Source organism: Crinia signifera, chromosome 8, assembly GCF_055691185.1.
Source record: "Crinia signifera chromosome 8, ASM5569118v1, whole genome shotgun sequence".
In the NCBI taxonomy this organism is placed as follows: domain Eukaryota; kingdom Metazoa; phylum Chordata; class Amphibia; order Anura; family Myobatrachidae; genus Crinia; species Crinia signifera.
Window position 1 is genome coordinate 8,178,405 of NC_139224.1, and position 22,344 is coordinate 8,200,748.

At 47.9% G+C, this 22,344-nt stretch overlaps 1 protein-coding gene across 3 annotated transcripts in view; it reads left to right on the plus strand.

Annotated features, from left to right (window-relative positions):
- Nucleotides 1-5,269: 5,269 nt before the first annotated feature.
- The window catches only part of TRH (thyrotropin releasing hormone), a 34,668-nt gene continuing 17,593 nt past the window's right edge, over nucleotides 5,270-22,344 (plus strand). For 2 of the 3 annotated variants that reach the window (XM_083155680.1, XM_083155682.1), the window contains exon 1: nucleotides 5,270-5,393. The gene's annotated coding sequence lies outside the window, so the exon portion shown is untranslated. The remainder of the gene's footprint in view (nucleotides 5,394-22,344) is intronic. The other variant, XM_083155681.1, reaches the window with a different exon arrangement.

Genomic DNA, 22,344 nt, shown 5'->3' on the forward strand with positions numbered 1-22,344 from the left:
CCCAACTCCCAAATCTGTCCGCCTAGGCCCCCATATAGTGCTCTGCTTATCCATCTATGCCCCAACTCCCAAATGTGTCCATCTATGTCCCCATATAGTGCTCTGCTTATCCATCTATGCCCCACCTCCCAAATCTGTCCATCTTTGCCCCCATATAGTGCTCTGCTTATCCATCTATGCCCCACCTCCCAAATCTGTCCATCTATGCCCCCATATAATGCTCTGCTTATCCATCTATGCCCCACCTCCCAAATCTGTCCATCTATGTCCCCATATAGTGCTCTGCTTATCCATCTATGCCCCACCTCCCAAATCTATCCATCTATGCCCCTATATAGTGCTCTGCTTATCCATCTATGCCCCAACTCCCAAATCTGTCCATCTCTGCCCCCATATAGTGCTCTACTTATCCATCTATGCCCCAACTCCCAAATCTGTCCGCCTATGCCCCCATATAGTGCTCTGCTTATCCATCTATGCCCCACCTCCCAAATCTGTCCATCTATGCCCCCATATAGTGCTCTGCTTATCCATCTATGCACCACCTCCCAAATCTGCCCGCCTATGCCCTCATATAGTGCTCTGCTTATTCATCTATGCCCCATCTGCTTATCCATCTATGCCCCACCTCCCAAATCTATCTGCCTATGCCCCCATATAGTGCTCTGCTTATCCATCTATGCCCCACCTCCCAAATCTATCCGCCTATGCCCCCATATAGTGCTCTGCTTATCCATCTATGCCCCAACTCCCAAATCTGTCCATCTATGCCCCCATATAGTGCTCTCCTTATCCATCTATGCCCCAACTCCCAAATCTGTCCGCCTATGCCCCCATATAGTGCTCTGCTTATCCATCTATGCCCCATCTACCAAATCTGTCCTGCTATGCCCCCATATAGTGCTCTGCTTATCCATCTATGCCCCAACTCCCAAATCTATCCTATTGCTCTGCTCGCTCACTGACTATCTCACTATCACCCTGACATTGTTTCTCTCCCCCTCTCATGGGCCCTTATTCTGATCGGTGCGGATATTCCCGCATGCGGACGGACCGCCGATGTTGTTCGTCTGCGCATGTGCAGAGGTCACTCTGCGCATGTGCAGGCGATTTCGCCGCACGGATTCTTTATACGCCGCACAGGGGGCGTAGAGGGGCGTGAGGGGCTACTTAGCCTCATTACCCTATGCATACGCCCCGCGTTTCATGGGCGTTCCCATGCAAACGCGGGGCGTATGCATGGTAATGAGGCCGTGACGCGTGGGTACGGGGCGGGCATCTGACATCGCCGGATGTCAGCTGCCCGCCCCCATACATGATTTCACACGGACAAGTGTCCGTGTGGTCTTGTGTGGCGGGACCTGGTGGAGCGTGCGGTCCTGCATTCGATGTTCGGCGACCATCGAATGCAGGGGCTGCTCCCACGACGGAGGAGGCGTATCCCCGTCCAATTTCATGCGGATCGCCACATATCCGCGTATGGACGGCAGGTGGCGATCCGTATGGAAGGCGGGGATTCGCCTGCACGGTCGTGGCCGCATTTTCTGATCGGGCCGCACCGATCAGAATAAGGCCCATTGAGCCTTTCTACCTCCCCCTTTCTCCCTGACACTGTCTCTATTTCTCTCCCCCTGATACTCTCTCTCCCTCTGATATTGTATCTCTCTGTTTCACTCTTTCTCTGCTGATACTGTCTCTCTCCCTGACATTGGGGGTTATTTTGGTTCACTCTTTCTGACAAAAGCCTTCTTAGATGGACAAAACCATGTGCACTGCAGGGGGCAGATGTAACATGTGCAGAGAAAATTAGATTTGGGTGAGTTATTTTGTTTCTGTGCAAGGAAAATACTGACTGCTTTATTTTTACACTTCAATATAGATCTCACTTTGAAGTAAAACCCCACCCAAATCTAATTCTCTCTACCCCCCCTGCAGTGCATATGGTTTTGTCCACCTAAGAAGGAATTTGTCAGAAAGAGTGAACAAAAATAAGCCCCATTGTCTCTCCCTTTCCCTAACACTGACTCTATCAAAGACACTATTTCTGTCCATCTCCCTGACACTCTCTTACTCTCGTTCTACCCTCTCTTTCTCTCTCTCCCTCCCCGCTGACACTCTATCACCCTGACACTGTCTCCCCCTCCCTCTCTGACACTGTCTCTCTCTCTGTCCCTCTTATTGACGTATTTCTCTCCCTAACATACTCTGCCCCTCTCTCCCAGCCTGACACTCTCTCTCCATAACACTGCCTCCCTCTGACACTGTATCTCTCTCTCTCTCTTCCTGACAACCTCTCTCTCCCACTGACAATCATTCTCTTTCTCACTCCCACCCCCTGACACTCTCTCCCTGACACTGTTTCCCCCCTTCTCCCTATCTCTCTCCCTCTGACACTGTCATTCTCTCTCTTCCTGACAACCTCTCTCTCCCACTGACACTCAATTATTCTCTTTCTTACTCCCACCCCCTAACACTCTCTCCCTGACACTGTTTTCCCCCTTCTCCCTATCTCTCTCCCTCTGACACTCTCTCTCTTTCCCTCTTTGTCTTGCTGACACTGTCTCTCTCTCTCTATCTCTCTCTAACACACCATCTCTATACCTCTATCAATCTCCACCAGGTACTGCCTCTTTCTTTCTCTTATTGACACATTCTCTCACACTGGCATTATATCATTCCCTCTCTCTTCCCCTGACACTGTCTCTCTCTATCTCTCTTTATCTCTCTCTCTCACACACACCATCTCTATACCTCTATCAATCTCCACCAGGTACTGCCTCTCTCTTATTGACACATTCTCTCTCTCACTGGCATTATATCATTCCCTCTCTCTTCCCCTGACACTGGGCCTTATTCTGGTTGGAGCGGCCGGGCCGTACGCGGACGTCCCGGGATTTTTTATGATCTGCGCATGCGTACATTCGCTAATGCGCAGGCGCGACCACTCACCAACGCTTACGGACGGGTCTCTACGTGCGAAAAAACCTGTACGCGAGTGTACGGGTATTGGGGGCGGCACAGGGGCGTGAAGAGGGGTGCGGCCGAAATAATGAGGGAAAATGGGCGTAAATATGGGCGTACACGGGGGTGTGCACCAAAAATGAGCGGTGCTACTACCGCACGATCGACTAAAGCACCGTTCATTTCGGACACAAAACAGGCGGCCGCCAACCGCCATCTCAAACCACCCCTACAGATACCGCATGCCAGCGTGCGCCTGGGTTAGCTAATTTACGCGGATTACTACTCAAACACATACACCTGAATGTAATAAGCAATGCTGCAGTCTATTAAGTCAAAACCATGAATTCACTACCTGCAAGCCACACACAGCACTCTAACACATTGGAAGGTTATCTTTCTATACTTCTCTACATTTAAAGGTTTGTTTAATTTAAGGTAAGAATCTTTGTAAGACCTGCTTATATATGCTAAGGTAGGTATTTGTTAAACAGGTCGACACATTCACTACGTGCTTTCATAGACTTTACACAGTAGCATACTCAATCTACACAAGTCGACATGTGTCAACGTGTTCACTCTAATACAAACATAGGTTTTGTATTTATGATACAATAACATAAACCACATCTAACACCTACAAAGGATGTTTCAGCAATGTTTTAAGCCCATGCCCACTATTTTGCACATTAATTAATTCAATCAATTAATTAATTTTCATAATTAGAGTTGAAAGGCAACATTTGCAGGTCCATATATATGAAGGGTATGTCAGCGTACACGGACGTACGCTCACTCTCACGAGCGGTGACATAAGCTGACTTTTCTATTGAAAACAATAGGGACCCGTCCGTGCAAGCTGGCGTACGCTCAGATCTCCGCAAGAAGGCGGTGGGAAGACGGACGAGAGACGTCCGTAAACGGCGGCGTACGCTCAGTTGTACGCCAGTTGTCGGAGTGTAAGGGCTGGCCCGTCCGTGTACGTTGGCGTACGCTCATTTGTACGCCACTCCCCTTCTACGTTGTTTATGCCCGTACGTATGCGGCAGAGTTGTGGGTGGACTTAACCCCAACGGCCGCGTGCGGCTAGCGTACGTTAATAGCGAACGTACGCACGTTTGGCCGCACCGATCAGAATAACCTCCACTGTCTCTCTCTATCACTCTTTGACACTGTGCCTCTCTCCCTAACAGTCTTTTTGTCTCTCTATCTCCCTTCACACTCTCTTTCCTGGGGCATTGTAATGACAATGCCAGAGAATGGGGGTTGCAAGATTTTGTAATTGAGCCCTTAGAAGTATTAATACTATTATCACTCTTTAAACAGAAAGGGGAAATTTACTAAAGGAAATTTGTAAAAAAAAATAGGTGTATTTGTATCCAGAAATACACTTATTTTTGAGATTTACTATCCCGAAAATACGGCAATTCGTATTCGTATTGATAGCACATATTTTTGGGATAGTAAATGTCAAAAATGAGTGTATTTCTGGATACAAATACACCTATTTTTTTTTACAAATTTCCTTAAGTAAATTTCCCCCAAAGTGTCTACATATTACCTATCGCTGAGCGGACAGGAGTGGAAGCCAATGGCATACAATTATATGAGACAGAAGGTAACGATAGCCTTGCTCAAATAAGCTTACAATCTAAGAGGTGTGGGTAACACTTGGTACATAGGGCAGTGTAGGCTTGTGGTGGGAGATTGCAGTTCAGTATCATCCTATAGAGGGTTTCAGGCAGCAAGGAAAGGATGCAGCAGATTAACAGTCCAAGCAGACAGCAAATAAATAAATTACAAGTATATATAGAGAGACAGACAACATTGCATTTGGGAATCTTAACAACCTGATCCAAAATCTATGATCTGAAGGAATAATTTAATAACGCAAAGATCTTCTGGTTTAAGGAGAGAGCTTCAAGTAACCCTTAAGGATCGTATAACCTACAATGTACATGCAATAGCCACATGTTCTCTGGTTTCCACTTCTTCTTCTTCTTCTTATTATTATTATTATATGGGAATATCACATTTGCAGAACAGCGAGGCAGATGTTGTTGCTCAGTGTGGAGCCTATTATCATTATTATAGTGTGTTTGTATTGCAGGACTTCCACAGAACTCAATCCGGAAAACTGATATCAACGGGCAAAAAGATTGTCACAGCTGGAGGGGAAACGGTTAATCTGATTTTAAGAGCTCGTTTTCTGACATCAAACTTATATGTAAAAAATAAGAGGACGTAGCCTGAATTACATCACAGACCTTTCCATAATTGGGGCAGGGGGGGTATAAATAGGGGAGGCTGAGGAAGGGAGCAGTACACAGAGACAGCAGACACAGTTGCTGACAGGCTAGCCGACAGAGGAGGTGTAATCACAGAGCCAGGCACCGGTGAGGAGGAGCAGGGACACAGCTGACATTACACAGGTAACTTCCATCCTTTCTCATCCAAACTTTCCCCAGATCTGTCTACTGTATATCCCCTCTGCTAGATCAGGAATGTGCTCTGGAAGAGACGAGGGAAGGGACTTCCAGCACACAGCAAAGGCACTCTGCTAGTAGGGTGACCAAGGGGCACAGATGCATAGCAAAGGCATTCTGCTAGTAGGGTGACCATGTTACACAGATGCACAGCAAAGGCACTCTGCTAGTAGGGTGACCAAGGGGCACAGATGCACAGCTAGGACACTCTGCTACTAGGGTGACCATGTTACACAGATGCACAGCAAAGGCACTCTGCTACTAGGGTGACCATGTTACACAGATGCACAGCAAAGGCACTCTGCTAGTAGGGTGACCAAGGGGCACAGATGCACAGCAAAGGCACTCTGCTAGTAGGGTGACCATGTTACACAGATGCACAGCAAAGACACTCTGCTAGTAGGGTGACCAAGGGGCACAGATGCACAGCAAAGGCACTCTGCTAGTAGGGTGACCATGTTACACAGATGCACAGCAAAGGCACTCTGCTAGTAGGGTGACCATGCTACACAGATGCACAGCAAAGGCACTCTGCTAGTAGGGTGACCATGTTACACAGATGCACAGCAAAGGCACTCTGCTAGTAGGGTGACCAAGGGACACAGATGCACAGCAAAGGCACTCTGCTAGTAGGGTAACCAAGGGACACAGATGCACAGCAAAGGCACTCTGCTAGTAGGGTAACCAAGGGACACAGATGCACAGCAAAGGCACTCTGCTAGTAGGGTAACCAAGGGACACAGATGCACAGCAAAGGCACTCTGCTAGTAGGGTAACCAAGGGACACAGATGCACAGCAAAGGCACTCTGCTAGTAGGGTGACCATGTTACACAGATGCACAGCAAAGGCACTCTGCTAGTAGGGTGACCATGTTACACAGATGCACAGCAAAGGCACTCTGCTAGTAGGGTGACCATGTTACACAGATGCACAGCAAAGGCACTCTGCTAGTAGGGTGACCAAGGGACACAGATGCACAGCAAAGGCACTCTGCTAGTAGGGTGACCATGTTACACAGATGCACAGCAAAGGCACTCTGCTAGTAGGGTGACCAAGGGGCACAGATGCACAGCTAGGACACTCTGCTACTAGGGTGACCATGTTACACAGATGCACAGCAAAGGCACTCTGCTACTAGGGTGACCATGTTACACAGATGCACAGCAAAGGCACTCTGCTAGTAGGGTGACCAAGGGGCACAGATGCACAGCAAAGGCACTCTGCTAGTAGGGTGACCATGTTACACAGATGCACAGCAAAGACACTCTGCTAGTAGGGTGACCATGTTACACAGATGCACAGCAAAGGCACTCTGCTAGTAGGGTGACCATGTTACACAGATGCACAGCAAAGGCACTCTGCTAGTAGGGTGACCATGTTACACAGATGCACAGCAAAGGCACTCTGCTAGTAGGGTGACCAAGGGACACAGATGCACAGCAAAGGCACTCTGCTAGTAGGGTGACCATGTTACACAGATGCACAGCAAAGGCACTCTGCTAGTAGGGTGACCATGCTACACAGATGCACAGCAAAGGCACTCTGCTTGTAGGGTGACCATGTTACACAGATGCACAGCAAAGGCACTCTGCTAGTAGGGTGACCAAGGGACACAGATGCACAGCAAAGGCACTCTGCTAGTAGGGTGACCATGCTACACAGATGCACAGCAAAGGCACTCTGCTAGTAGGGTAACCAAGGGACACAGATGCACAGCAAAGGCACTCTGCTAGTAGGGTGACCAAGGGACACAGATGCACAGCAAAGGCACTCTGCTAGTAGGGTGACCATGCTACACAGATGCACAGCAAAGGCACTCTGCTAGTAGGGTAACCAAGGGACACAGATGCACAGCAAAGGCACTCTGCTAGTAGGGTGACCATGTTACACAGATGCCCAGCAAAGGCACTCTGCTAGTAGGGTGACCAAGGGACACAGATGCACAGCAAAGGCACTCTGCTAGTAGGGTGACCAAGGGACACAGATGCACAGCAAAGGCACTCTGCTAGTAGGGTGACCATGTTACACAGATGCACAGCAAAGGCACTCTGCTAGTAGGGTGACCAAGGGACACAGATGCACAGCAAAGGCACTCTGCTAGTAGGGTGACCATGTTACACAGATGCACAGCAAAGGCACTCTGCTAGTAGGGTGACCAAGGGGCACAGATGCACAGCAAAGACACTCTGCTAGTAGGGTGACCAAGGGACACAGATGCACAGCAAAGGCACTCTGCTAGTAGGGTGACCATGTTACACAGATGCACAGCAAAGGCACTCTGCTAGTAGGGTGACCAAGGGACACAGATGCACAGCAAAGGCACTCTGCTAGTAGGGTGACCAAGGGACACAGATGCACAGCAAAGGCACTCTGCTAGTAGGGTGACCAAGGGGCACAGATGCACAGCAAAGGCACTCTGGTAGTAGGATGACCATGTTACACAGATGCACAGCAAAGGCACTCTGCTAGTAGGGTGACCAAGGGACACAGATGCACAGTTAGGACACTCTGCTAGTAGGGTGACCAAGGGGCACAGATGCACAGCAAAGGCACTCTGCTAGTAGGGTGACCAAGGGGCACAGATGCACAGCAAAGGCACTCTGCTAGTAGGGTGACCAAGGGACACAGATGCACAGCAAAGGCACTCTGCTAGTAGGGTGACCATGTTACACAGATGCACAGCAAAGGCACTCTGCTAGTAGGGTGACCAAGGGGCACAGATGCACAGCTAGGACACTCTGCTACTAGGGTGACCATGTTACACAGATGCACAGCAAAGGCACTCTGCTACTAGGGTGACCATGTTACACAGATGCACAGCAAAGGCACTCTGCTAGTAGGGTGACCAAGGGGCACAGATGCACAGCAAAAGCACTCTGCTAGTAGGGTGACCATGTTACACAGATGCACAGCAAAGACACTCTGCTAGTAGGGTGACCAAGGGGCACAGATGCACAGCAAAGGCACTCTGCTAGTAGGGTGACCATGTTACACAGATGCACAGCAAAGGCACTCTGCTAGTAGGGTGACCATGCTACACAGATGCACAGCAAAGGCACTCTGCTAGTAGGGTGACCATGTTACACAGATGCACAGCAAAGGCACTCTGCTAGTAGGGTGACCAAGGGACACAGATGCACAGCAAAGGCACTCTGCTAGTAGGGTAACCAAGGGACACAGATGCACAGCAAAGGCACTCTGCTAGTAGGGTAACCAAGGGACACAGATGCACAGCAAAGGCACTCTGCTAGTAGGGTAACCAAGGGACACAGATGCACAGCAAAGGCACTCTGCTAGTAGGGTAACCAAGGGACACAGATGCACAGCAAAGGCACTCTGCTAGTAGGGTGACCATGTTACACAGATGCACAGCAAAGGCACTCTGCTAGTAGGGTGACCATGTTACACAGATGCACAGCAAAGGCACTCTGCTAGTAGGGTGACCATGTTACACAGATGCACAGCAAAGGCACTCTGCTAGTAGGGTGACCAAGGGACACAGATGCACAGCAAAGGCACTCTGCTAGTAGGGTGACCATGTTACACAGATGCACAGCAAAGGCACTCTGCTAGTAGGGTGACCATGCTACACAGATGCACAGCAAAGGCACTCTGCTTGTAGGGTGACCATGTTACACAGATGCACAGCAAAGGCACTCTGCTAGTAGGGTGACCAAGGGACACAGATGCACAGCAAAGGCACTCTGCTAGTAGGGTGACCATGCTACACAGATGCACAGCAAAGGCACTCTGCTAGTAGGGTAACCAAGGGACACAGATGCACAGCAAAGGCACTCTGCTAGTAGGGTGACCAAGGGACACAGATGCACAGCAAAGGCACTCTGCTAGTAGGGTGACCATGCTACACAGATGCACAGCAAAGGCACTCTGCTAGTAGGGTAACCAAGGGACACAGATGCACAGCAAAGGCACTCTGCTAGTAGGGTGACCATGTTACACAGATGCACAGCAAAGGCACTCTGCTAGTAGGGTGACCAAGGGACACAGATGCACAGCAAAGGCACTCTGCTAGTAGGGTGACCAAGGGACACAGATGCACAGCAAAGGCACTCTGCTAGTAGGGTGACCATGTTACACAGATGCACAGCAAAGGCACTCTGCTAGTAGGGTGACCAAGGGACACAGATGCACAGCAAAGGCACTCTGCTAGTAGGGTGACCATGTTACACAGATGCACAGCAAAGGCACTCTGCTAGTAGGGTGACCAAGGGGCACAGATGCACAGCAAAGGCACTCTGCTAGTAGGGTGACCAAGGGACACAGATGCACAGCAAAGGCACTCTGCTAGTAGGGTGACCATGTTACACAGATGCACAGCAAAGGCACTCTGCTAGTAGGGTGACCAAGGGACACAGATGCACAGCAAAGGCACTCTGCTAGTAGGGTGACCAAGGGACACAGATGCACAGCAAAGGCACTCTGCTAGTAGGGTGACCAAGGGGCACAGATGCACAGCAAAGGCACTCTGGTAGTAGGATGACCATGTTACACAGATGCACAGCAAAGGCACTCTGCTAGTAGGGTGACCAAGGGACACAGATGCACAGCTAGGACACTCTGCTAGTAGGGTGACCAAGGGGCACAGATGCACAGCAAAGGCACTCTGCTAGTAGGGTGACCAAGGGGCACAGATGCACAGCAAAGGCACTCTGCTAGTAGGGTGACCAAGGGACACAGATGCACAGCAAAGGCACTCTGCTAGTAGGGTGACCATGTTACACAGATGCACAGCAAAGGCACTCTGCTAGTAGGGTGACCAAGGGACACAGATGCACAGCAAAGGCACTCTGCTAGTAGGGTGACCATGTTACACAGATGCACAGCAAAGGCACTCTGCTAGTAGGGTGACCATGTTACATAGATGCACAGCAAAGGCACTCTGCTAGTAGGGTGACCAAGGGACACAGATGCACAGAAAAGGCACTCTGCTAGTAGGGTGACCATGTTACACGGATGCACAGCAAAGGCACTCTGCTAGTAGGGTGACCAAGGGACACAGATGCACAGCAAAGGCACTCTGCTAGTAGGGTGACCAAGGGACACAGATGCACAGCAAAGGCACTCTGCTAGTAGGGTGACCAAGGAGCACAGATGCACAGCAAAGACACTCTGCTAGTAGGGTGACCAAGGGTCACAGATGCACAGCAAAGGCACTCTGCTAGTAGGGTGACCATGTTACACAGATGCACAGCAAAGGCACTCTGCTAGTAGGGTGACCAAGGGACACAGATGCACAGCAAAGGCACTCTGCTAGTAGGGTGACCAAGGGACACAGATGCACAGCAAAGGCACTCTGCTAGTAGGGTGACCATGTTACACAGATGCACAGCAAAGGCACTCTGCTAGTAGGGTGACCAAGGGACACAGATGCACAGCAAAGGCACTCTGCTAGTAGGGTGACCAAGGGACACAGATGCACAGCAAAGGCACTCTGCTAGTAGGGTGACCAAGGGGCACAGATGCACAGCAAAGGCACTCTGCTAGTAGGGTGAACATGTTACACAGATGCACAGCAAAGGCACTCTGCTAGTAGGGTAACCAAGGGACACAGATGCACAGCAAAGGCACTCTGCTAGTAGGGTGACCATTTTACACAGATGCACAGCTAGGACACTCTGCTAGTAGGGTGACCAAGGGACACAGATGCACAGATAGAGAGATAAATAGATATAAAATAAATAGATTTGTGATAGATAGATATGTGATAGATAGATAGATAGATAGATAGATAGATAGATAAATAGATAGATAGATAATGCAGTGCGTGTTACACTACTACATCTGTAGTGCTAGTGATATGTGACCACAATGTTACACATAAAATCACAGAAGTGCTGCACTAATGGATAACTCTATGGACACTCCAGGGCTGAGCAGATGGGGAAGACTTTAGTGCAGTTGTTGGTACTTGTTTAGTTTCACGGCACCCGATATATTGGATGTGATATCGGCCGATATATCGGATGCGAGTACCCAGTTGTTCAGCTTATCACATAATGCAAAATGTGGAGCTATCATTACTTCTGTATAAAGTATTAGGAAAGTCTCATGGAGTGTTCAACGTGTATATGGTGAGAGCAGGGCTTCTGTGATTATAGATAGAGATGAACAGTTATAAGATAGATACAGATGGAGCAGGGCTTATTATTGCTGGCGGAGCGCCAGGACCGTGTCCCTGGCGATCCGCCAGCAATCTGGCGCTCTGGCTGAATGAGACGCTCGTGCGTCTCCCACGCACGAGCGTCTCAATAGCCGGGCGGCGAGGCGGCGCGGCGGGTGCAGTCCTGCCCGTCTCCAGCTTCAGGGAGACGGGCAGGGCTGCGGGGGGCTGCGGGGGGGGCGGTGTGGACCGGCGGGGACCCGGGGAAGCCGGCGGGGACCCGGGCAAAAGCTCCGTCGGAACGGGACGCGCGTGCACCTCGTGCACGCGCGTCCCCTTCCGACATACAGATGGCGCGGGGTGGGGGATGGCGGGTGGCGAGTCCTCCGCCATCCCCAGCAAAGACAAGCCCTGCGCTATCTGTAGATAGATAGATAGATAGATAGATAGATAGATAGATAGATAGATAGATGGATGTACAGATATGAGACAAATGAGGCAGATAGATAATGTATATTAGATCACAGGTTCTCACACTCGGTCGTCACACAGTCAGTGCATGTTTTGCAGGTCTCCTCACAGGGGGGTAGATCAGGGGAATGTGCGCTATCTCTGTGCGTTATGGCAGGGGATAGTGCTTCCCCTGTTGTATGACAGCCGTGATTCTGGTACTACAGCGGCGGCGTTATGGGGCCGGAGGGTTATCGGCGCTGCTGTATTTTAAATAGCTCTTACCAGATGTATTATCCGGCGATGTGGGGCTTATTGAGCCCCGTCGTGGTTCGCCAGCTTTTTCTGGCGCTGCAGTTCTCCAGTCTCCTGCTCCGCCTGCTTGCTGGTCTTCGGCGTCTTCAAATGAAAACCGCGCATGCGCCGGGTATACATGCGCTGTATTAATTTTAAGACACCGAAGACCGAGCAAGCGGCGCTGAACATTGAAACAACTGCGCATACGCCAAGGACACATGCGCAGTACTACAACCCAGGGAGGAGCGCACAATATCGCCCCAATAATACATGTGGGCGATGTGCGTGGCCGCTTCACCACGATAAAGCGGAACGGGGCTCATAAGGAGGAATGATAAATCTACCTCTGAATCACAAGTGAAATCATTAGCACCACCTGTGGATCTTTTATAATGTGTCAGTGAGCAATGAATGCACCTGTGCACCTGCCGGGTGACCTGAAAAACGTGTGTGCACTGTGTGTGGTCCTGAGAACCGAGTTTAAGAACCCCTGTATTAGATAGAAAGATAGCAGTATAGATAAACAGATATGAGACATATATTAGGCAGATAGAAAATATATATTAAATAGATATCAGATAGATATTAGATAGACTCAATACAAGATATATATTGCTCGTTCTAGCACCCTGTCCTTAATCAGTGAGAAGGGACTATTTCCAGCACGCCGTATTGCCGTATCGCTGTATTGGCGTAACGCCATATCGCTGTAGTGATACATCACGCATAACATTTTTCTTTTTGATGAACAGTAATATAGAATAAAAAGTTTGGGGTACACGAAGGGACCCGGTAAGAATTCGCTGTATGCGCTGGATTTGCGTTCATCTTTCTCCGACGGTCAGGATAGGAACATGAATGGCTGTTTGCACTCGGACAGCCAAAAGAGCAAACAAATCGGGGGAAATTTACTAAAGGAAATTTGTAAAAAAAATAGGTGTATTTGTATCCAGAAATACACTTATTTTTTACAAATTTCCTTTAGTAAATTTCCCCCATCATCTCTATTTTGGTGTTATTACATTACACTGGAAGGGTTAATAAACTGGGAACTCTCCGGTTGTGGAACTAGAACAGGATAAAGGGAATTATTTGCTGTAAAGGGCAGATTAAATTAGCCGCAGGGTCTACCCCACGGCTAATAACCAACCAGAACGAGTCAATTAGGTGGCGCATTGCTGCGCAGCGTTAAGCCCCTCGAGGGTGCACTTAGCACAGTCTCAGGGGCTGCAGAATCTGTGTTACCTGCAGCCTCTGAGGCTGATCGCATCGGGAACCATAGATTCCATCTTAATGTGCGTTACCCACGGGTTTATCGGAGAAGAATTGAATCACTCTGGGTGTTAAACTTGGAGATTTACCTGAGCAGTAATCACTGTGGGCAACATAATTAATAGACAGAATCTGATTGTTGCCCATAGCAACATCCCATCTTAGTAAATTTACCCCTATGTGTCCACATTCATTGTACGCAGCCCGCAGCTATAACACATCACTCCGGGAGCAGGAAATTCAGGCGACCGGCACATAACAGACCGCGGCTCAGTAACTCCATGTTGTAGTAATGTGTGACTGCAGCTGTGGCAGGAGACAGTATATAGTACTATAGTATTGGCTGGGAAAAAGTAACAGATTAGCTAATTACAAAGCAGCACATTAATATCATTCTGCTTAAGCGCTTGTCCTTAGCTAGGAGGCAATGTGCATATGATATGTCATCTCTGGACTATAGCTCCGTCTTGTTCATCTGGTGTTGCCCGGGCACTGGGCATATTTGGCAATCATTGGTGCCCACCGCTGATGGTGTGAGATGCACTTGTTACACTGGATCCGCCTGTGCGTAATGTGTCCTAGTAGATACCTGTGTTACGAATACAGGTTGAGTATCCCTTATACAAAATATTCGAGACCAGAAGAATTGTGGATAACGGATAATTCCGTATTTCAGAATATTTTGATATTTCAATGATGTATTTTGAGGTATCTTGCATTTATGTTGTACAAACACATGAAATACACACTAATATATTTTATTTGTGCATAAAACAAGGTTTCAAAACATGAAACAAAGTTTGTATACAATCTCAGGTGCTGACTTTAAATGCCAAGCAATCATTTCCTTGCACATATTTAGGGTCAGTATCATATCATGTCCCAAGTAGTGCCAGTTACAGATCATGTCCCCCAGTAGTGTCAGTTACATATCATGTCCCCAGTAGTGCCAATTACATATCATGTCCCCAGTAGTGTCAGTTACATATCACGTCCTCAGTAGTGCCAGTTACATATCATCTCCCCAGTAGTGCTAGTTACATATCACGTCCTCGGTAATGATATTTATATAATTTCCTCAGTAGTGCCAGTTACATATCATGTCCCCAGTAGTGCCAGTTACATATCGTGTCCCCAGTAGTGCCAATTACATATCATGTCCCCAGTAGTGTCAGTTACATATCACGTCCTCAGTAGTGCCAGTTACATATCATGTCTCCAGTAGTGACAGTTACATATCATGTCCTCAGTAGTGCCGGTTACAGATGTCCCCAGTAGTGACAGTTACACATCATGTCCCCAGTAGTGCCAATTACATATCATGTCCCCAGTAGTGCAAGTTGCCTATCATGTCCTCAGTAGGGTCAATTACATATCATCTCCCCAGTAGTGCTAGTTACATGTCACGTCCTTGGTAATGCCATTTATATATCACGTCCTCAGTAGTGCCAGTTACATATCATGTCCTCAGTAGTGCCAGTTTCATATCATGTCCCCAGTAGTGCCAATTATATATCATGTCCCCAGTAGTGCCAATTATATATCATGTCCCCAGTAGTGCCAGTTGCATATAATGTCCCCAGTAGTGCCTATTACATATCATGTCCCCAGTAATGCAAGTTGCATATCATGTCCTCAGTAGTGTCAGTTACATATCATGTCCTCAGTAGTGCCAGTTTCATATCAAGTCCTCAGAAGTGTCAGTTACATATCATAACCTCAGTAGTGTCAGTTACATATCATGTCCCCAGTAGTGCCAGTTGCATATCATGTCCTCAGTAGTGCCAGTTTCATATCATGTCCTCAGTAGTGCCAGTTTCATATCATGTCCCCAGTAGTGCCAATTACATATCATGTCCCCAGTAGTGCAAGTTGCATATCATGTCCTCAGTAGTGTCAGTTACATATCACATCCTCAGTAGTGCCAGTTTCATATCATGTCCCCAGTAGTGCCAATTACATATCCTGTCCCCAGTAGTGCCAGTTGCATATCATGTCCTCAGAAGTGTCACTTACATATCATACCCTCAGTAGTGTCCGTTACATATCATGTCCCCAGTAGTGCCAGTTGCATATCATGTCCTCAGTAGTGTCAGTTACATATCATGTCCTCAGTAGTGCCATTTATATATAATTTCCTCAGTAGTGCCATTCTAGATGTCCCCAGCAGTGCTGTTACAGATGTCCCCAGTAGTGCCGGTTACATATCATGTCCTCTGTAGTGCTGTTCTAGATGTCCCCAGTAGTGGCAGTTACATATCACATCCTCAGTAGTGCCAGCTACATATCACGTCCTCAGTAGTGCCAGTTACATATCATGTCCTCAGTAGTGCCAGTTACATATCATGTCCCCAGTAGTGCCAGTTACATATCATGTCCTCAGTAGTGCCAGTTACGTATCATGTCCTCAGTTTTGCTGTTCTAGATGTCCCCAGTAGTGCCAGTTACATATCATGTCCTCAGTAGTGCCAGTTACAGATGTCCTCAGTAGTGCCAATTACATATCATGTCCTCAGTAGTGATGTTATATATCATGTTCTTACTAGTACCAGTTACATATCATGTCCTCAGTAGTGCAAGTTACATATCATGTCCTCAGTAGTGCCAGTTACAGATCATGTCCTGAGTAGTGCCAGTTACAGATCATGTCCTCAGTAGTGCTGTTACATATCATGTCTTCAGTAGTGCCAGTTACAGATCATGTCCTCAGTAGTGCCAGTTACAGATCATGTCCTCAGTAGCGTCCTCAGTAGTGCCAGTTACAGATCATGTCCTCAGCAGTGCCAGTTACAGATCATGTCCTCAGTAGTGCTGTTACATATCATGTCCTCAGTAGTGCTGTTCTAGATGTCCCCAGTAGTGGCAGTTACATATCACATCCTCAGTAGTGCCAGCTACATATCACGTCCTCAGTAGTGCCAGTTACATATCATGTCCTCAGTAGTGCCAGTTACATATCATGTCCCCAGTAGTGCCAGTTACATATCATGTCCTCAGTAGTGCCAGTTACATATCATGTCCTCAGTTTTGCTGTTCTAGATGTCCCCAGTAGTGCCAGTTACATATCATGTCCTCAGTAGTGCCAGTTACAGATGTCCTCAGTAGTGCCAATTACATATCATGTCCTCAGTAGTGATGTTATATATCATGTTCTTACTAGTACCAGTTACATATCATGTCCTCAGTAGTGCAAGTTACATATCATGTCCTCAGTAGTGCCAGTTACAGATCATGTCCTGAGTAGTGCCAGTTACAGATCATGTCCTCAGTAGTGCTGTTACATATCATGTCTTCAGTAGTGCCAGTTACAGATCATGTCCTCAGTAGTGCCAGTTACAGATCATGTCCTCAGTAGCGTCCTCAGTAGTGCCAGTTACAGATCATGTCCTCAGCAGTGCCAGTTACAGATCATGTCCTCAGTAGTGCTGTTACATATCATGTCCTCAGTAGTGCCAGTTACAGATCATGTCCCCAGTAGTGCCAGTTACAGATGTCCCCAGTAGTGCCAGTTACAGATCATGTTCCCGGTAGTGCCAGTTACATATCATGTCCCAAGTAGTGATAGTTACAAATGTCACCAGTAGTGCCAGTTACAAATGTCACCAGTAGTGCCAGTTACATATCATGTCCCAAGTAGTGCCAGTTACAGATGTCACCAGTAGTGCCAGTTACAAATGTCACCAGTAGTGCCAGTTACATATCATGTCCCAAGTAGTGCCAGTTACAGATGTCACCAGTAGTGCCAGTTACATATCATGTCCCAAGTAGTGCCAGTTACAGATGTCACCAGTAGTGCCAGTTACATATCATGTCCCAAGTAGTGCCAGTTACAGATGTCACCAGTAGTGCCAGTTACAAATGTCACCAGTAGTGCCAGTTACATATCATGTCCCAAGTAGTGCCAGTTACAGATGTCACCAGTAGTGCCAGTTAAAAATGTCACCAGTAGTGCCAGTTACAGATGTCACCAGTAGTGCCAGTTACATATCATGTCCCAAGTAGTGCCAGTTACAGATGTCACCAGTAGTGCCAGTTACAAATGTCACCAGTAGTGCCAGTTACATATCATGTCCCAAGTAGTGCCAGTTACAGATGTCACCAGTAGTGCCAGTTACAAATGTCACCAGTAGTGCCAGTTACATATCATGTCCCAAGTAGTGCCAGTTACAGATGTCACCAGTAGTGCCAGTTACATATCATGTCCCAAGTAGTGCCAGTTACAGATGTCACCAGTAGTGCCAGTTACAAATGTCACCAGTAGTGCCAGTTACATATCATGTCCCAAGTAGTGCCAGTTACAGATGTCACCAGTAGTGCCAGTTACATATCATGTCCCAAGTAGTGCCAGTTACAGATGTCACCAGTAGTGCCAGTTACATATCATGTCCCAAGTAGTGCCAGTTACAGATCATGTCCCAAGTAGTGCCAGTTACAGATGTCACCAGTAGTGCCAGTTACAAATGTCACCAGTAGTGCCAGTTACATATCATGTCCCAAGAAGTGCCAGTTACAGATGTCACCAGTAGTGCCAGTTACATATCATGTCCCAAGTAGTGCCAGTTACAGATGTCACCAGTAGTGCCAGTTACAAATGTCACCAGTATTGTCAGTTACATATCATGTCCCAAGTAGTGCCAGTTACAGATGTCACCAGTAGTGCTAGTTACATATCATGTCCCAAGTAGTGCCAGTTACAGATGTCACCAGTAGTGCCAGTTACAAATGTCACCAGTAGTGCCAGTTACATATCATGTCCCAAGTAGTGCCAGTTACAGATGTCACCAGTAGTGCCAGTTACAAATGTCACCAGTAGTGCCAGTTACATACCATGTCCCAAGTAGTGCCAGTTACAGATGTCACCAGTAGTGCCAGTTACATATCATGTCCCAAGTAGTGCCAGTTACAGATGTCACCAGTAGTGCCAGTTACATATCATGTCCCAAGTAGTGCCAGTTACAGATGTCACCAGTAGTGCCAGTTACAAATGTCACCAGTAGTGCCAGTTACATATCATGTCCCAAGTAGTGCCAGTTACAGATGTCACCAGTAGTGCCAGTTACATATCATGTCCCAAGTAGTGCCAGTTACAGATGTCACCAGTAGTGCCAGTTACATATCATGTCCCAAGTAGTGACAGTTACAGATGTCACCAGTAGTGCCAGTTACAAATGTCACCAGTAGTGCCAGTTACATATCATGTCCCAAGTAGTGCCAGTTACAGATGTCACCAGTAGTGCCAGTTACATATCATGTCCCAAGTAGTGCCAGTTACAGATGTCACCAGTAGTGCCAGTTACATATCATGTCCCAAGTAGTGCCAGTTACAGATGTCACCAGTAGTGCCAGTTACAAATGTCACCAGTAGTGCCAGTTACATATCATGTCCCAAGTAGTGCCAGTTACAGATGTCACCAGTAGTGCCAGTTACATATCATGTCCCAAGTAGTGCCAGTTACAGATGTCACCAGTAGTGCCAGTTAAAATTTCACCAGTAGTGCCAGTTACATATCATGTCCCAAGTAGTGCCAGTTACAGATGTCACCAGTAGTGCCAGTTACATATCATGTCCCAAGTAGTGCCAGTTACAGATGTCACCAGTAGTGCCAGTTACATATCATGTCCCAAGTAGTGACAGTTACAGATGTCACCAGTAGTGCCAGTTACAAATGTCACCAGTAGTGACAGTTACATATCATGTCCCAAGTAGTGCCAGTTACAGATGTCACCAGTAGTGCCAGTTACATATCATGTCCCAAGTAGTGCCAGTTACAGATGTCACCAGTAGTGCCAGTTAAAATTTCACCAGTAGTGCCAGTTACATATCATGTCCCAAGTAGTGCCAGTTACAGATGTCACCAGTAGTGCCAGTTACATATCATGTCCCAAGTAGTGCCAGTTACAGATGTCACCAGTAGTGCCAGTTACATATCATGTCCCAAGTAGTGACAGTTACAGATGTCACCAGTAGTGCCAGTTACAAATGTCACCAGTAGTGCCAGTTACATATCATGTCCCAAGTAGTGCCAGTTACAGATGTCACCAGTAGTGCCAGTTACATATCATGTCCCAAGTAGTGCCAGTTACAGATGTCACCAGTAGTGCCAGTTACATATCATGTCCCAAGTAGTGCCAGTTACAGATGTCACCAGTAGTGCCAGTTACATATCCTGTCCCAAGTAGTGCCAGTTACAGATGTCACCAGTAGTGCCAGTTACAAATGTCACCAGTAGTGCCAGTTACATATCATGTCCCAAGTAGTGCCAGTTACAGATGTCACCAGTAGTGCCAGTTACATATCATGTCCCAAGTAGTGCCAGTTACAGATGTCACCAGTAGTGCCAGTTACAAATGTCCCCAGTAGTGCCAGTTACATATCATGTCCCAAGTAGTGCCAGTTACAGATGTCACCATTAGTGCCAGTTACATATCATGTCCCAAGTAGTTCCAGTTACAGATGTCACCAGTAGTGCCAGTTACATATAATGTCCTCAGTAGTGCCAGTTACATATCATGTCCTCAGTAGTGCTGTTACAGATGTCCCCAGTAGTGCCAGTTACATATCATGTCCTCAGTAGTGCCAGTTACATATCATGTCCTCAGTAGTGCCAGTTACATATCATGTCCCCATGTCCCCAGTAGTACCAGTTACATATCATGTCCCAAGTAGTGCCAGTTACATATCATGTTCCCGGTAGTGCCAGTTACACATCATGTCCCCAAGTAGTGCCAGTTACAGATGTCACCAGTAGTGCCAGTTACATATTATGTCCCCAGTAGTGCCAGTTACAGATGTCACCAGTAGTGCCAGTTACATATCATGTCTAGGGTTGCCAATCCCGGGGCATTTTTTCAATCCCGGAATTCGGGATTGAAAAATGCCCGATCCCGGGATTCCCGGGATCCCGGGATTGGCTTCCCTAATACAAAAACCCGCCCCGGCCGCCCGCATATTTACTTACAGTTGCGGTGCGGTGCGGCCGGGCGGATATACAGTAGCCAGGCGTGTGTTGCGGGAGGCTGTAGCCTTTGTCGGTCGATGGTCTGGGGGTCCGGGTAAAGGAGAATGCAGGCTGGGTGGGAGGGCGGGCGGCGGGAGGTCAGCGCAGGAGTCAGATGAGGAGGCGGCGGCTGTTGTGTGCCCTGCGCAGCGTGACCTCTGACGTCGTCACGCTGCGCAGAGCTGCACTGCCCGGGACGGGAGAAGCCGGGCAGCGTCTGAGCACTAGCTCAGACGCTGCCCGGCATTAGACTGCGCATGCGCAGTCTAATCCCGAAATCCCGGGATTGGAAACTCCAATCCCGGGATTGAAATCCCGGCGTTTTAGGGGCCAAATCCCGGGATCCCGCCGATCCCGATCCCGGGATTGGCCACCCTAATCATGTCCCCAGTAGTGCCAGTTACATATCATGTTCTTACTAGGTTTTTAGAAGGGAAAAAAAGTACATTTTGGAAACTATAGAAACATTTAGGGCCATGGTTTTATGATTGGCAGCCACAAGCACTGGTTTTGCATATTACATTGACCATAAATAATTTGAATTGGTCCTGAACCACCAACCCAGGGCACCTCTGCAAGTGCTCCATGGCCTTCAGGGTGCCGTGGCACACACTTTTGGGAACCATTGGGAAATAGCATAGTCATTCATTAGTCGTCCCAGTTGCCTGGAGGCAAGATAAATATTGGTGCCCCCCCCCCCCCCCACACACACACATACTGTACCACCTTATATAAATAAATGTTATGTATATTATGTTTAAAATGAAGAGAGTGTCACATCTATGGTCCTGCTAGGAGGGGGAGTCAGCCACAGAACCATTATCAATGGATTTCAATTAAGTGATTCAAACTTGCAGGGGAGGAAAAGGAGCCCCCTTGGGAGCAGGAGCCCGGCGGCAGATGACTCCATTGCCTCCCAGAGTTCTACCTCTGCTGCTAGTTGTGTTTTCTCAGGATTTCCTGCTCCAAACTCAAATCTAAATGGCAGCTAAAGAGAAAAGCTGCAGCATGTGTGGACTACATCCCAAAGCAGCCAGTATTTACCCTGCAATCAAACATAAGAAATGTATTTGCCCCCCTTGCAGTACAGCATGGCTCTTCTACATGTAAAGTTACTTATTTCCTTGTGCCCCTATCTGTCCATCAAACCTGCAGAAGTGACTCAGATAAATTATATGAAAGAACATAGCAGTATATTTATCATCTCTAACCAGGGGGGCGTCGGGAACGGCAGCCCAATTCAGGACCTTTGCCCAGCCGAATGCCTACTCAGCTTAAATGAAAGGTTGACATAGGTAAAGGTCGACACACAATGTTGACATGACAATGGCCGACATGCTTTTGGGGCTAAATCTTGTATATGTCATGTTCTGTGGCCACCATCAATTTGCGTCATTGCAGCCCTGTCCCTGGGGTAACATGCAGTGATTCACAGCAGTGTGCAGCGAGGGAGGGACTATACTGACGCATTTCACAGCAAACCGCTGGGCAAAGGGGCGGGATGCATGGGAGTGGTCTTGAAGAATTCCATGAAATGCGTCAGGGCAAAGTATGATATACTGTAGCATTATGTCAGGATCCCAGACCTTTGTCTCCTGATGTCACTGGTTACGGGGCGCTCCCCTGTATGATGCCTTCAGTGAGTGGTGATGATGGACATGTAGAGTTGTGCGCAGGTGTAATTGCGCCGGTTTCAGATGCATCTCTCCAAGAACAGGGAAACCCAGGGTGGAGACACACTGGTCACGGACATTTGTG